Raw genomic sequence first — 15,694 nt, forward strand, 5'->3', positions numbered from 1 at the left:
TGAGTTATAATGAATATCAAAACAGTCCCTTCCAGTAAATTTCTCTAATGAATATTTTTTGTAGCAAGAGTTACACGATTCATGGTAGTACCATTCAGATTGCACAGATTTCCTTAGCAGGAAACTGCAGCAGCAGTGCAGCAGATCACTGCAGATACACTGGCCGTCCTGGCCCTACCAGTACCTATAAAACAGAAAGTAGGACTATGCAGGGGATGGAGTTGCTAAAAAAAAGCCATTTCTGTGTTACATGAAGGACTGATGCTGACTGCTGCAGTCAGATTTTCTCTGGTTGAGCTCAATAATGAGGAGTAATGACCTCCATCCTGGTGCAGAAGCTCTCAGGATCTGAAAAGGATGAAGTTTCTCCGGGCAATATCAGACTTTTTCACCACATTGGGCATGGAAAAGTTTTTTCTTGTCTCTTTCCTCCCCCCCCCGCCCCCCCCCCCCCCCCCCCCAATGCTATTAGAGTAACATTCAAAATCTTTATTTGGATAAAGCAGCTGGTTTTGGTATTTAAATCACTACTCCTTCCTCTCTCACGTATTCCTCAAATTCTTCTTGCCTGCAAACCCTTGCTTTTTTCTTTCTTATTAGAAGACACAAAATAATCAAAGCCACTGCACCTCGTACATGCTTTTTGTGGAAAGAGATTGTCTTCAGAAACTTTCTAGAGACAAAGGTGCATTCCCAGCACATGCTGTGGTCTGGGGTGAGAGAAGAAGCAGAAGAAATCCAAATTACCTTTGAAAGAAAAACCCCAAACCCACCCTACTAGCCCACCGCACTGTACCAAACAGATTCTACCACTGAGGTTTGAGAGAGTATTTTTCTTCGTTCTAATCAGCAGCAGAAGAGACATCTAAAATTCATGTCTTCTATGTTTGTTTTTCTTAGTTGGTTTGAGGTGGGGATATGCCCTTTGGGGGGGGGGGAGTGGGGGTTTGTTGTTGTTTTGTGGGGGTTTTTGTTGTGGTGTTTTGGTTTTTTTTCTTTCTTTCTTTTTTTTTCCCCCAATACCACAAGTATACAGAAAAAGTAGATTATATGGGTCTGTACAATGGGAATTACAGTGGGAAGAAGCCCTTTGGAACAAAGTGAAAGTCTGATATTTCAATTTTCTCATTACAGGAAATAAATAAAGATGGAAGTAAAAATTCCCCTCTGCACACAAATGCACTGGTGGGAGAACAGCCCTTATGGCTGGGGTCTCCCACGCTGTCAGAAAAGGATTAGGAAAACAGCTGAGAAGAAAATCAAGGGAAGAGAGATAAGGCAAATCCTTGCTAGTCAAGAAAGGTTGCTGAACTACTTCAGAAGGGATGGAGGAAGGAGAAATGAAGTCACCCAAAATTACTTAGGACCCTGAAAAAACTTTCTAGAAACCAACCCCCTCATTAATTGAGCATATCTGTCTAATTATCTGAAGTGTATCAGCAGTTTACTCTATCCATTGATGAAATTCCACATTTGTCCCTCCTCCCCCAAAAAATTTTATCTGTGATTTAGGCACAACATGAGCTTCCTGTTCACTGGTGTCACTGCAGCTACCACCCAGACTAGTACAGACCAGGACTCAGAAATATTTCCTAGTCTTGGGCTTTCATCTTCATTCCTGCCTCCCACAGACACTTTCTCTTGTATCAGAGAGACATTCTGCATCACTCTGTGGACACCCTCACCTCACTCTTATCATTGAAGAAGCTCAGGCTCCTTCCTTTTTCCAAATTGCAATGCTGGGAGTGAATGGCCTGAGTTCCCACCCCCTTCCTGCCATCAGTGCCAGGCACCAGAGGAGTCCATCTCCATTCACCCAAGCAAAGGAATAACTGACCTCCCTCGTATCTCCTGAGGTTCCCAGAGACACCTCCCCACCAGTGAGGAAGGATGTCCCTGCCATGTAAAGGCACCCTTCTCCCCAGGACACTGCCTCACGCCCCTTCTCCTTCACCCTGGGGGAGCAGTGGCTGTAGGAGTGGAGAGCTCCTGGGAACAGGGTGGGGAAGGGGGGAGGCACACTGCTGGAAGAAGCATGGTTCCTTGATATTAGGAGAGTCAGAGGCACATTGTGCATCTACATCAGCCCCTGCCCTATCACTGATGTGCCTTTCTTTTAATGCTTTCTGTTTTGTGGGGGGGGGTTTGTTTTGTTTTGGTTTTGTTTTGGTTTTTTCTATTTTGTTTTCAGTTCCAAGAAGGATAAATCTGAGAAGGTAAGCATAAAGAGCATGAGTGGGCACCATAGACCACGTGGGAGAGATCAACAGAGCAAGAATCAGAGGAACAAAGGAAAAAAAACATAAAAGAAGAATAATTCTAAAAAAGATGTTACTGATGGGGAGGGGGAGAAAAGAAAGAGAATCTAAAAGAAAAGTTGTCTAAAGAACAGTGCATCAGAAGAGATGAACTCAAAAAAGTTCATAGATTTTGGGTTACACATTCAGCAAAAAGGTAGAAAAGTAAGTCACATTAAATATGTGATTGCCACTCATCTTTTAAAAATGAAAGGGGTAAAGGAATAAAAAAGTGGATAGAACAGATAATGTGCATAATGAAATGCCTCCTTTATGTGATACCCATGCTGAAGGAGCAGCTGCCAGGTTAAGAGGAAGGGTGGGAAACAGTACCCCTTTTGAAAGTTGACGTCTGTGATGAATCTAACAAGAGATATCAAAATCCAGTCAAATCAAAAAGAAAGCAAATGAAGGTGAATGCAGCCGAATATACTTTGGGAGCAAAGTACAATAAAAATTGTGCAAATGCCACTAACAAGGTAACATTTACCATCGTGTATTAATATTGTTTGATATTTACTGTCCATGTCCACAGTTGTAAATAAGGACTATCATCTAGCATTTGAGCAGGTTCTCAGAGTTTATTGTCTGGACAATTTTTCTTTGCAATTTACACATACAGATCCCTTACAGCAAATAGCGATGATGGTCCTCATTCTCATTCAAGTGTTTGTGTTAAAGAACCAGGCCAGCAGATTCCTCACTCTCACATAATGATACCTGCAGATAAAAGGACTGCAAGTAGTGCACAGGTGGTATAAAAAAATAATAATAATTTTAAAATATCTTGGGAAAAATGAAAGATGGTTTGACAAAAGATGATGCTATTCAAGAGACAATTCAAGGCACCTCACTGACCAAAGGAGAGTCAGCTACACACAAAGGGGAGCAACTATCTACACTGGACTGCACAGGATCTGGGCATCACTGCGTCACATGAGCTGGCACAGTTCAGTAGTGACCATGTACTGCAAAAAGGGCAAGTTCTGTAATTGTGCGTATGGGCAGAAGTAAGACGATAATCCTCTGCCCTCCTCCTGTAAAACCCTGGTGGGAGTCCTGCAAGCACCATCCTCCAAGAAATTTCTAAGAAACCCTGGCCCAGAGAAGAGTAACAAAGTCACTCAACTCTTCAGAGAACACCAGTAGGAAAACCAAAGGAGGCTCTGATGTTGCAATGTTGGGAACATATTATTGTAGCAACTGCACCAGCCTTGTCAAAAATAAGGGGGTAAATCAAAGCAGATTCCATTTAGATATCAGGGAAATCAAACTTTGTAGTTTCAGCGATAATGACAGTCTGGAGAGACTCTGCAGCCCTCAAGTCGATGTCTATACAAACAAAACACTTTGAATTGTGCACATGCCACTTCAGGGCTCCACAGTCTGCAACACCATGAGGAGGGGAATCCAGCCTCAGAGAACGCATCCTCTCTTCCCCTTCACCTCTTTAATATTGGGACTTCAGCATATCTTCAATTCACAGGAGACTAAAGCAATCTGTTCAGCAGTCAGATCAAAAGGCAGACTGGTGTGAGTCACAACCACTTAGCAATTTGCTTAAATTAATTGTGGACACCGAATACGGTCAAATAATTTGCTGATAATTTCCCTTGAACATGTTTGGATTAAAACCTTGTTTTCTTTAAATCCCTGTAGCTATTAAAATTCTTTTAGCAACATTCCGATGTTTTATGCCCTATGTGTTAGAAAAAGTCCAGTGTTACGCACCTACTGTAATAAGCGTAGTGTTAGTTCTATGCATATCTTTAGCTAGAGGAGATATAAAAAAATATGTCAGTTTTAAAATCTAAATTTAAAGAGCTGTTATTCACTACACAGAAAAATAAATAATTGGAAGATCCACAAATAAATCAGTGGCAGTGGCTTTTCCAACTCCTAGTTCCAGTTACATATCAAAAACAGCCTTTCCTGTCTTTGATGATCTGCTTTGGCTTTAATTTTTTTTTGATAAATTACATCCTAAATGAAGTCCTATAGGTCTTGTTTTCTGGAACCTGTTGTTGCCCTCCTGTTTTTTATTTCTTAGGAGACTAGCTGGCATTTATGTCTCATGATTTCAGACAATATTAGGGGTGCAATTTGAAAAATGCAACACTAGATATTTTATTATTATTCGGTATTGCTTTCTAGATGAAAAAAAAATGTTGTTGGGCTTTAAGGTGCTGGTCACAGTTGAACTTGCCTGATTTTTCAGGTTTTAATTCCAGCTCAGCATGGCTGTAGCCAGCAGGCTGGCAGTCCACCAGCTGCATTCTGCCTCTCTTGCTCCTAATTATTCAGCTCTCCAGTTCTCCTCCCTTGTCGATTCTGTTCTGGTCACCACAATTAATTCCCATTTCTTGGTCCTGTGTTCAGCTTCAACTCATTAGTTTTTGGCTGGTCCCCACTACTGTTTCGGTTCAGCATTTTGCAATTTATCTCATCACTATTATAAGGCCCTTTTTGTCCCTCTTTGGTTTTCTAGCATTGAAGGACTGTTTTCACTTGCTTCTTACAGAAGAATGGGTGAATATTTTGCTGTTTTCAGGTAGGTGCCAGGGTGTCTTCTGCCTCTCCCACCAGCCATTTTGCTTCACAGGCTGATCTGGGAGCACAAAACCATCTGATCTGCTGCTGCAGCAGCACCATCAAACACTTTATCCTATAGGCTTCAGAGATGTTTTAAGTATAAGGATGTTTGGGGAAAGTGACTGACGGATGAACCACAACTCTTAGATGAAAGTTACAAGCTCCAACCAGTTATTTCAAGGAATATTACAATTAATACCCTGCATGTGGGTTTTAAGCTTCTTGGGCAGAGTTAGGAGGCACTGACTGACAGCTTTTCCCTAGAAGACAAGAAATACGGTCCCTTCAGAGTGATTTTCTCTCTTGGTCCTTTTTCCCTCAGCAGATTTGTGGCCTCACTGATATTCTTAATTGGTAAATTGTTGTGTAACCAAAGTCATACTGCAGCTGTTCGGTTATTGTACAAGCATGCCTTAATCTCAGATAATCTTAATTCTTGAAGTGGATCTTTGTATAAATTTGGAAATACAAATTTAGCTTTTCTCTGTGGAGAAGCAAAAGGAAGTTTGTGCCTGCTTGGAGTTTCCAGTCCCAGTTTTGTAACACTGGCTGATGACAGTGATGAGGTGAAGTATCAGAGGACTGCAGATAAACCTTTTAAAAATCATTTAGTTGTAGGATTGATTTTGTTTGGGCCAAGTTCACTCATATGTAACAGCGGAGTTTTATCACTCAGAACAAGCTCAACTGAAACCTTAACACAGATACCTACTACTTTGAAATCCTTATTAGTGATGCCTGGTTTTACTTCAGAGACATCATGTTAAATCCTGTGCAAATACAGGGAAAGACAGCCATTCAATACAGATTTCATATTTCTTGAAAGGAAATGTCCTGGATTTGTCTGGGATAGATTTCACTCTCTTCCTAGTAGCTGGTGCAGTGCTGTGGTTTGTATTTAGCATGAGAATACTGTTGGTAAGACACTGAAGCCTTCAGTGTTGTGGAGCAGGTCTTACCCTAAGTGAAGGACGTTGCAGTTTCCCATGCTCTGCCAGGGAGAGAAGAAGCTGAGAGGGAGCATCCTGAGGACAGCTGACCTGACCTGGCCAAAGGGAGATTCCATACCACAGAACACCGTGCTCACTGTAGAAACTGGGGGAGTTGGTCAAGAGGAGCTGATCTCTGTTCGAGGGGCTGAGCATTGGTCAGTGGGTGGTGAGCAATTGCTTTGTGCATCACTTGTCTGTCTTGGGGGGAGAGTTTTATTTCTTCTTCTCTTGCTCTCATTTCATTAAGATTACTGTCATTATTAATAGAAATTATTTCAATTATTACATTTTTCTTGTCTTAACCCATGAATTTTACTTTTTCCTCTTTTCCTACCTAGGAGGTAGGGGAGAGTGAACAAGTGGCTGCATGGTACTTAGCTGCCAGCTGGAGTTAAACCATGACAGGAAAGAACTAGAATAAGTTTAGAATGGGTTCAGGAATACAAATGCTCAATGACTTTTTATTGACCAATTGCTGTTGCAAAATGATTTGGGGAAAAAAAAAATCTTAGGATGAAGTTGCATGAAATGCCTAATGCCTAATGCTTGAATTTGAAACATAGGTATTTGAAGGAAGTGATTCTTTGAAGCGGACAGTGGTATCTAATTAGTTAAGTACTAAGGCAAAGGAGGCAATATACCAGTTGATGCAATTGGTAGAAGCAGGATTTTGGAAATAAATATCTCTATTTGGCACTGAGAAGTGAAGCACAGCTCAAATTTCTGTGGATTGCCTGGCCCCAAGCTCATGTTTCAGAGCTCACATTTCTGTGGTAAAATTAAATCTCAGTTTAAGATCTGTGATTCAATGTGGTTACTCACTAAAATTCATCTGACCTCTCTAGGTTGTGAATATTTTGAGTTGACCTGCGTAGAACTCTTGCTAAGATCTTGATAGGACCCAGCTCTGATGGGTATTTCCATAAAAGCTTAGTAGAATTGTGCTAACAAAAACAGAGACACTTTAAAGCAGTAATTGTCATCCTAACTAGAAACCAGAAACACAGCAGCTTGTGAAAGCAATGAACAAACAGAAATCCCAAACCTCAAGAAACCTCAGCTGAGCAGAATACGGGGAACAGCCATTCACGGATTTGTTAGGCATTTTGTACTGGGTTCACTCAGACTACCTCCTTGAGGATGCTGCATTCCTGATTATGGCTTCATCAGGATGCTGACAGAGCCAGTGGAGAAGTGCGTGCTCCCTGCAGAAGGCAGCTCAGCTCCCTTCTGCCCAGAGCTGCTGTGTGCAACAGTCCTGTCCCTAATGGCACCAATGCAGGTGGTTTTCCAACATTCAGTGAGATGTCTCTGGTATTAAGGCATTCAAGCTGATTGTCTGCTTGCATCTATGACCGTCCCACTTTGTGTTTGCATGTTTAGGATTCACAGACCCTTTGAAACAAGATTCTCAATATCAAACCAAAGTCAGCATGACAGATGGTAGTAAAGTTGGCTGTCCTGAGTCTATTCCGTGCATTGCTAAAAAGGCTTGTTTATCCTATGCACCCTACCATGCCCTGAAGGTATCGGCATTTTGTCATTTGACTTAGTTCCCATCCTTTCCTTCCCACTCCGGGACTCTGTCTACTATCCTTACATCACCTCTATCAGCCGACAGTGTTGTTCCTTATGCCAAGAGGATTTCTGGTTCCAGCTCAGATTAGCTTCAGAAGCTCCGTATCTACTGTCTCACGGGCAACCTCGACACACGCTCATAAATCTGTCAACAGGTCTCTGTGCGAGCAAGCTCAGCAGTGGACACGCAACAGCATCCCCCAACAGAGCCCTGGAATTAAAATGACAGCCTCCTCCTGCGGAGGTTTGCTCCACAGACCGCATACTTAGCACTCCCAAACCGCTACCTTTCCAGCTGAAAATGTTGCCTTGCACCACAAGCGACAGCAAGGAGAAAGAAGCACTGTCCTTCCTCTTTAGCCAGTGTACCCTCGTGTTCTCAGGCGGCTTTGTTCGCATCCATTCCTAAGGAAGTGCAGTCAGTCCATCCGGTCTGGCGCAGCGACTGAATCGCTGTGCAGGCTGCACTCTTACAGAACGGCCCTAGCTTAAAGGAAGGTTTGCTTATGCCATGATGAGCAAGCGGGAAAGGTCTCTCTGCTGCCAGCTTCATAAAAGGAAAAGTAAATGGTTATCAATAAAGTGTGTTTGATTAGGTGTCACTGAGAGAAAGAAAATGCCATTTTCATGTCGCTTTTTAGAAAGCACAAGGAGTGTAACTTTTGGGGATCATTTTGCTCTTGACTAATCTTCAGATTCAGTATTAAAATCTCAAACTTCCCAAAGGAAAGAGATTCTGCATATTTTAATGAAAGATAAAACAACAATATAAACATACACAAATTTACAGAGAAAGGATCAACTTTAATACATCTGGAGTAAAAGGTGTTCTTTTTTTTTAAATATGGTATAAAAATAAATGCAAGAAACATTAACAGAGAATATACAGACAACAGACAAAGACACAGGCTTTCTTTCTCAATGTGAATACATCAGTGAAATGAAACCTTCTGTGCTAATTTATTGTGCAATAAATGTGATGCCATATGTATATTTATTAATATATGCATTTTTTACATTTCTTCCAGTTTTTGACTGACGTATTTTTTTTAATAAACTGTGCCTAGCAGAAGCTTTTTTTTCACTGTACTTGAGCTTGCGGAAAATAAAAAGACACAGATCCAGCTTGATATGAAGGAGGAAGTGAGCAGACAGTTTTCGAAATGGAGGCATCGAAAGGCTAGAGAGTCCCTCGGAGTCTGTAATGCCTTAGTATACACAAAAGAAAACAAGTCAGGTCCTTGCTCATGCAACATCTTGTTCTACTGTCCTCTGAGTCAGGCAATCAGTGAGCTACAAAGTATGTATAATGATTTGAGTCTGCTTCCATGCTACAAGGTGATCCTTTTAGTAGGACTGCACTAGACTGGTTAACCTCTTTGATGTGAGCGATTTCCCCTGAGGAAAAGATAAAAACAAAAAACAAAAACAGAAAACAGAGGCATGATCACTGCAAACCTGTTCATCAGCAACCACTCAGTGTTGCCACATCACTCTCAAATAACTAGGGGCACCAACTGGAGTCTGTCAAATCTTAAACCACAGGAAGTCTTTACACTTAAACACCTGCACTGCCAGCCAGCCAGATTGTTTCACAGAACAAGACAGCAAATTTAAAGGCCATTTTTGAACAAGATTGGTTTTGGCTGATGAGAAACTGATGCTGAGGTTTTTGCTGTCAATCACACCCAGAACTTGAAGGCTACCACAAGCAAGAGTGCCTTGTGCTGCAAAGATGAATGCTCAAACTGTGGTAGCTCTATCACAGAGGACAAAAAAGCTACTTTCAAGTTAAGGTAAGAAAGTAAGAGGCAGATTGCATTCAGGTAGGAAAGCAGCTTTTCCATGAACACAGCTATAAGGAACATTGGTCAGGTATATTACATGAGACTGCATAACACGGCTTTGAAGGTGTTGTATTTCCATATTGTTGTTTTCCTCATCATTCCTCCTGTTGCAAGGATGTGGTTTCGATTTTTTAACAAGTTATTTTAAAAAAGTGTAATGACTGTCCCACAAGAGCTAGGTCTACAGTGTGAAGAGGATGGTGTAAGGTATGTCACTCTGGTGTATTTTGTATTTCAGGCAGATTTGAGCTTTATCTGAGCCAGACAGAGACCACAGAACAGGAATTAGCTCTCCTACGGCCACATAAAAGGAGTTAGCTCTCCAAGGGCCATCCCACTGTGGCTCTGATCCAACAGAGGCACAGCTGGCACAGCAAGCTGACATCACAGGCACACCCTGACACTGTAACACAAATATATCATAAAGCATTAAATAGAAAATGCCTCTAGCTCACCGGTTAGATATCTAATACTTACATTTATGATATTGTTCATTTTAAGTGCCCAATTCAGAAATATCAAGTTGATTTCAAGGAGAATACAATAAAAAATACTGTAACTATGGAGAGTTGCTTCATTTTCTGCAGTAAATGGTAAATGAACTTTTTCTGCCATGTCAATAACTTGTTAAGTCATCTGCAGTGTTATAACTCAATTACACAATTTATTATCTTTTGTCATTATCAATTAAATTTAAGCTTTAAATTTAAATTAAATTAATTTAATTTAGGGATCTCTAAGTTGGTCTTGAGCACTTGCTGAAATGCAATATATCAGAGTGGGTCTCCATAAAAGGAAGAATAACTATTTTATTCTTGTACTGTGAAATACAAGTTGAACAAATTAGGGTGAATATTTCCCCTACAATGTAATTTGAAAGGGAACTCAGGATTTGCAATTGGGTCAAACTGCTCCTCCATCAGGTTCCCCATATCACCTGACAGTATTAATACATACTTCTTTGAAAGATGGAAAGTCTCCTTCCTGGCACTCTGCCTTCCCTCTATCTGCCACTTTCTACCTATACTAAATTCACACCTTCTTCATACTTTTTAACTCCAAATTATGTTTTCCTCTAATGCAGTAGGTAAGCTGTTATAGTAAGATATCTTTTCTTTTTAAAAGAAGCCTCAGCAGGAATGTGGTCTTGGAATACAATTTAAAACATTAAAAGCATTTCTGAAATTAATGTTCTGTTTGACAATTTTGTTAGACAATTCATGACTTTCTGTGCTAGACACAGTCTCATAAAATATTGAACATATCCTTATCTTTGCCCTTCAGTAGGTTATTTGCACTTAAGTTTACAGGTGTGCAGGTCTGGCTACTTTCTGTAAACATGTTTGAGTTCCCTTTAGTACTGAATTGCATAACCCACTTAATTAAAATATTAAAACCAGGAGGTCTTAATTAGATAGAATTTGTTCAATTCTACACTGGAAAGCTGCATATTTATGGTATAAATACTGCTTCTTGTGGCAAAAAATCTGTGAAATAATTGTTTATTATTATTTGCAACTACTATTTAGAAGTTTCAAAATTTCTGGAAGTTCTAGATGGACCATAAACAAATTCTAGCATCTCGGGAATGAATTATGTTATCACATAAACTAGGAAGTCTGGACATAAAATCAGTAAAAAAAAAAAGTTATTAATTGATCTGATTTGTGTGATCATTTTCTTCATATTTGAATTTTCCCCCAGAGGCACAGTGACCTGTCATGACAATTTTTTTCTGTATTCCACATAACTTGCTCCCTGGATATTGCTGATCTTTGGATATTTTTTTCTCCAAAGCCCTACAGGGATCGGGAACTCTCTGGATGGTCCCGTCCTTCAACTCCCTTCCCTGCCTCAGAGAAACCTCCATCTGAACAACAATAACAACAAATGGTCTTTTCCCACGCATTAGTAGTTCTAATTTATCACAAAGATGGAAAAGTGACAGCTTAGAAGATACACCCTCCTTAAGATATCTTCTTAAATGCTTATTCTGAATCAAATTAAGTTCTCTGATTAGGAAAATAAGCTTTTAATACAGAGAATACATTGCAGCCCCAGATACAGAATTATCACATCTTCTTATTAGATCTGCAGAGACTTGTTATTTTCCACTTTACAAAATATTCCTTTCACACTCTGTTCCAGAGCATACTTTTGCTTTAGCTCTCTGTGGAAGGGATTCATAATTACTGCTTCTAGGAGATTTCCAGGTGCACTTAATTTACAGACTGATGTAAGGCTCATCCATTGTGGGTCATAATTTAAGGGCTGAGCCTAGCTATTTCTTTCAGGTACTTTCAGATACAATGTTAACAGCATTTCCATAAGCCAGATTTTGATTTGAGAACCTGCAACTAACAGGCCAGTTTTAGTTGTAGATGTGAAGATGTTTCCTGTGCTAATGATATTAAAGAAAATTGGGGGGGAGGAGGGGTGGAGAATCAGAAGTAGTAGATGTTTATCTGAATAATGAAATGGAGATCCTTAATATTTTCAATATATTCTTGCCACCAACATTTAGAAGCATATGGCCAAATTCTAAAGAGGATTAGGATTTTTTGGCTGTATTAGTGCACTTTGGACATAACAATTGTAACTATTTAAGAATTTTACTAATAATGCAGATGCCAAAATGGAACCCTGCACACATACCCTGACAAGGGAATCAGAGTACAAGAAGGCAGCACAGCAGCTGGAGTGAACAGCCACATCTATAAGCACAAAATTAATTTAGGGGGCAAAATTGTAAAGTTATGTGTAAATGCTGCTAAATACAGTTGCATTGACTGACCCATTTATGCAGAATGACAATAACACCTCAAATAATCCAGCAAAAAAGTCAGCAGCAATTTCCATGCATATGTGGCTTAAAAGATATCAATACGAAACGTCTTCAGGTGCTGGAGTTGAAATGTATAGTAGAGAAAGATCACATCTTTTCCTTTAGAAGATTAATTGTCTTCCTTTCTGCTAAGCAATCTCAACTGCTCTTTTTTCACATTTCTTTATTGCCAGTGCAGGTGCTACTCCCCAGGACCTACACTGGTAGCACTAGAAAAGAGAACTCCATCTGATGGGGAAAGAGAGGTAGCGTCCCACTGGGAGCAAAATGAGATGTGGAGCGAGAAGCAACCCTCCTTGGCCTCAGTGTTCCCCATCTGCTCACGTGTGAAACACCTGCAGCACACTGTCAGCCCAGCCAGATCAGCAGGGAAAGCTTCCAGGTGACATCCATTGTTTACACAACGAGCTGGTGTGTCAACAGCCCCTGACAGGAGCACATCTGGAGAAACATGGGAGATAAAGCAGTAAATCTCTTTCCACGCTGAGGCAGCCCTTGCTCTGTCAGCACAAGGGAACTGCTTCAGCACTGCTCTGGGGTTCAGAATTCTGCTTCAGCTTCCACAGCGGCACAGGACGCTGCAATCAGCCACCTGTGCAGGTGAATTTCTCTTTCGGATGTGAGGAAGGGGACAAGGTTAGTATTCACTGAATTTGGGGCACAAGTTGTCAGCACAGCTGCAGTGCTAAGTGGTTACATGTGCAGGGAGATCCTTCTGCCTCTGGCTGAGATTTGCAGCCCTTTGTTCCCTTCTCATTAGGGCCATACTGTTTCCTGCAATGATCCGAAGCGGGAGGCGGCAGCTGAACAACTGCTTTCCTCTTTTGGCTCACTCCAAACCCATGACATCCATTTCTTTCTCCTTTTGCACTTTGCATTTACTGATGAGCTGCTCTCACTTGTGATTAACCTAAAATCTCTTGCCAGATGGGGTAGCTTGAACCTGAATAACCATCTGAAATGTAGGTCTCCGAGGGACTGATGCACAAGAAAAATATTTTTAGTATGCTTGTCCTGGGCCTGATGCAAGTTTCCATGCCTCTCTGCAGCTCTCATTCCTGCAAATAGCCTAAGAATCAGGTACATGTTTGTCAGCTAGAGAATGGCAGACACTGGCCCAGTACCTGACCAGCCTGTGCTGGCTCTTCCCTTGGAAGAACCTGGTTGTGCAAGTGTTACTCCTAAAGCTTCTCTCTCCCAGCACACAGCACAGCAGCTTAGCGCCAAACACTCCAGAACTGCACAAGGAGGCCAGTCCTCACAGGCATGACCTTTATAATTTTCCTCTGTGGGCATAATTCTTAAAAAAAACTTCTAAAACTAGGGGCTTTTTACTAATTAGTTGGTCAAAATAGAAGTTTCAATTATTTATTCATTCTTTTTATTCAAACAGCCCTTCCTGAAATGAAAAAGGTTTCATTTCTACAAATAATTATTATTTTCATTCTTGTCTTGTATTTGTCAAATAAGTAGCTTTGTGATTTACATTTCTTCTGACTAGCTGGGGTTTTTTTGTTTAATTTTTGGAAATAACCTGTAAGTAATTTTGAAATAAGATTCCACAGCTGAAACTACATTGAATTTATTGGACAATGCTAGACTTGAGAAAAATCTAGGCCTTGGCAGGGTTTCAGGACTGGATGGACTTTTGGTCTGGCACAGTAGGGCCTTGTGTACACAAGTTTTACCTATTCATATTGAAAAATTTCTTGATTAACAGATGAAATTGATTATTTATCTGCCTTGCTCCTCTATAAAAGGGATAGATTTTTAAGATGAAAAGTGATTATACTTATTTAAACATCTAGAAAGTCTATGACCCACTGATAGGAACTGAGGAAGCTTTTTTTATGAGTCTTAATTTCCATCTCTAGGCCATAATTCACAATGTTATGTTAAGTGAGACTGGATTGAAACTCAGTGAAAATGTGCTCTGTTCAATGGCCTTTGCATTTCACATCTCATGCATGAAATGCTCTATTGTTGCTGGTTTGGAGGGGAAAAAAAATCAAAGGACTCTGGTCAGCAAGTTCTTCCAGGTAAGTGGGAGAAGATAGCTGGAAAGCATATGGGTAATATAAGATAATGGTTTCAAACTCGGAATTATTAAATGGGGTCTTGTTTCTGAGGTTTTTTGAGAGGAAATAACTGTAGTTTGATGGCTTTCTAGTTTAATATATGAACTGAACTGGTCTGTTTCGTACCGGCTGTATTTCCCTAAGACCTCACAAAGGTACAACAAGCACCTCTTTTTTGTGTTCTGTGTAACTGCAGTGCCAGATGAAATGCTAACGCTGATGGCGGTGTCCGAAGTCGTGGCACCAGCGCATGAGAATGGTGGGTCTCCCCCTACAGCTCGAAGGAGGGAGGCTGCCCCTTCTTGCCCCACTAACTGGGTTCCTGATGGGACAACAAAATTTGCATGGGGTGGAAATTAAATTAACTCACTCCCCCTGTAAAGCAGGTCCCTTTGTCTCGAGGGACAGAGTACTGGTCTCCAGACCAGTAATCACAGCTGAGCACTAGGCTGGGGCTCACAAAGTCCTGCTTAGTCTGTCACAAGCCCTGCATGCACATGAGGAATTACAGACAAAATTGTTCCTTGAAGAACCTCTTTGCTGCCATCAATATTACCAGTGTATATTCACCTGCTTTCCTCCCATGTAATGTAGATATTAGCACTTGAGGTAAATTTGCTGAGCTTTTTAATTTTCTTTTTTTTTAACAGTTTTTTTCCCCATGTGAATTCTTCAAAAGAATTTCAGTTTTTAAATGCCAAAGAAACTGCTGATTTCAGTCTCTCTACTGCTTTAGCATGCAATGAGATCCTCCTGTTTCATGACTTAGATCTTTAACTTCCCTAGTGCCCTGGGGAGCTGCGGGTGACTGGACTTTCATTACTCTCGAAGAGAAAGCTGATGGGCTGAGCTAGGCAGGGGAGAGCCTAGAGCACAGTGTCACTGCTCCCTGTGCCTCTGACTCAAAGCTGTGACACACACGGTCGCCCGTGTTAGTCCAAGGCAATTCACTTATCCAGTGCCTTCATTCCAGTAGCGCTGAAGTGTCTGTGTTCTGTATTTTCACACAGTTCCCAGGAGTGTGAGGGAGGCAGACCAATACGGATAGCTGGGGTTACTACTCAGATACAAACTATTAAGTGTTCAGTAATAAATATTACATGTAGCAAATGACAGCTTGCTATTACTTCTGTGTATTTTATGTGAATATGTGAATTTCATGCATTTTCTGCTGCAGACTGCTGAAGGCATTAGCAATTTTGCACTATAAAATCTACAGAGCAGCCAATTAGTCGGTTTTTAAACTGAGAATTTAGGCCTTTTAAAAACTGCACCAACTCACTGAAAATTTTCTGGAAAGAAAACCTTTCAATGTCAAAGAAATGCAGAGCTGAACCTAGTGTATAGCCCCACTTCTATTTTTTTCTCCATTAGACTAAAATAATGACTCATTATAATAGGTTATTTTCATGTAATTCATGAAATAGTACAGAGTAATTGCCCTCTACAAAGTTTCTAAACTTTC

The 15,694-nt window shown here is 40.7% G+C and overlaps 1 protein-coding gene across 1 annotated transcript in view; it reads right to left on the bottom strand.

The window, feature by feature from the left end:
* Positions 1-8,298: 8,298 nt before the first annotated feature.
* RGS7 (regulator of G protein signaling 7) overlaps positions 8,299-15,694 on the bottom strand; it is a 198,649-nt gene continuing 191,253 nt past the window's right edge. The window contains exon 17 of the mRNA XM_040057722.2: positions 8,299-8,857. The gene's annotated coding sequence lies outside the window, so the exon portion shown is untranslated. The remainder of the gene's footprint in view (positions 8,858-15,694) is intronic.

The sequence above is a fragment of the Hirundo rustica genome, chromosome 3, assembly GCF_015227805.2.
Source record: "Hirundo rustica isolate bHirRus1 chromosome 3, bHirRus1.pri.v3, whole genome shotgun sequence".
Classification (NCBI taxonomy): domain Eukaryota; kingdom Metazoa; phylum Chordata; class Aves; order Passeriformes; family Hirundinidae; genus Hirundo; species Hirundo rustica.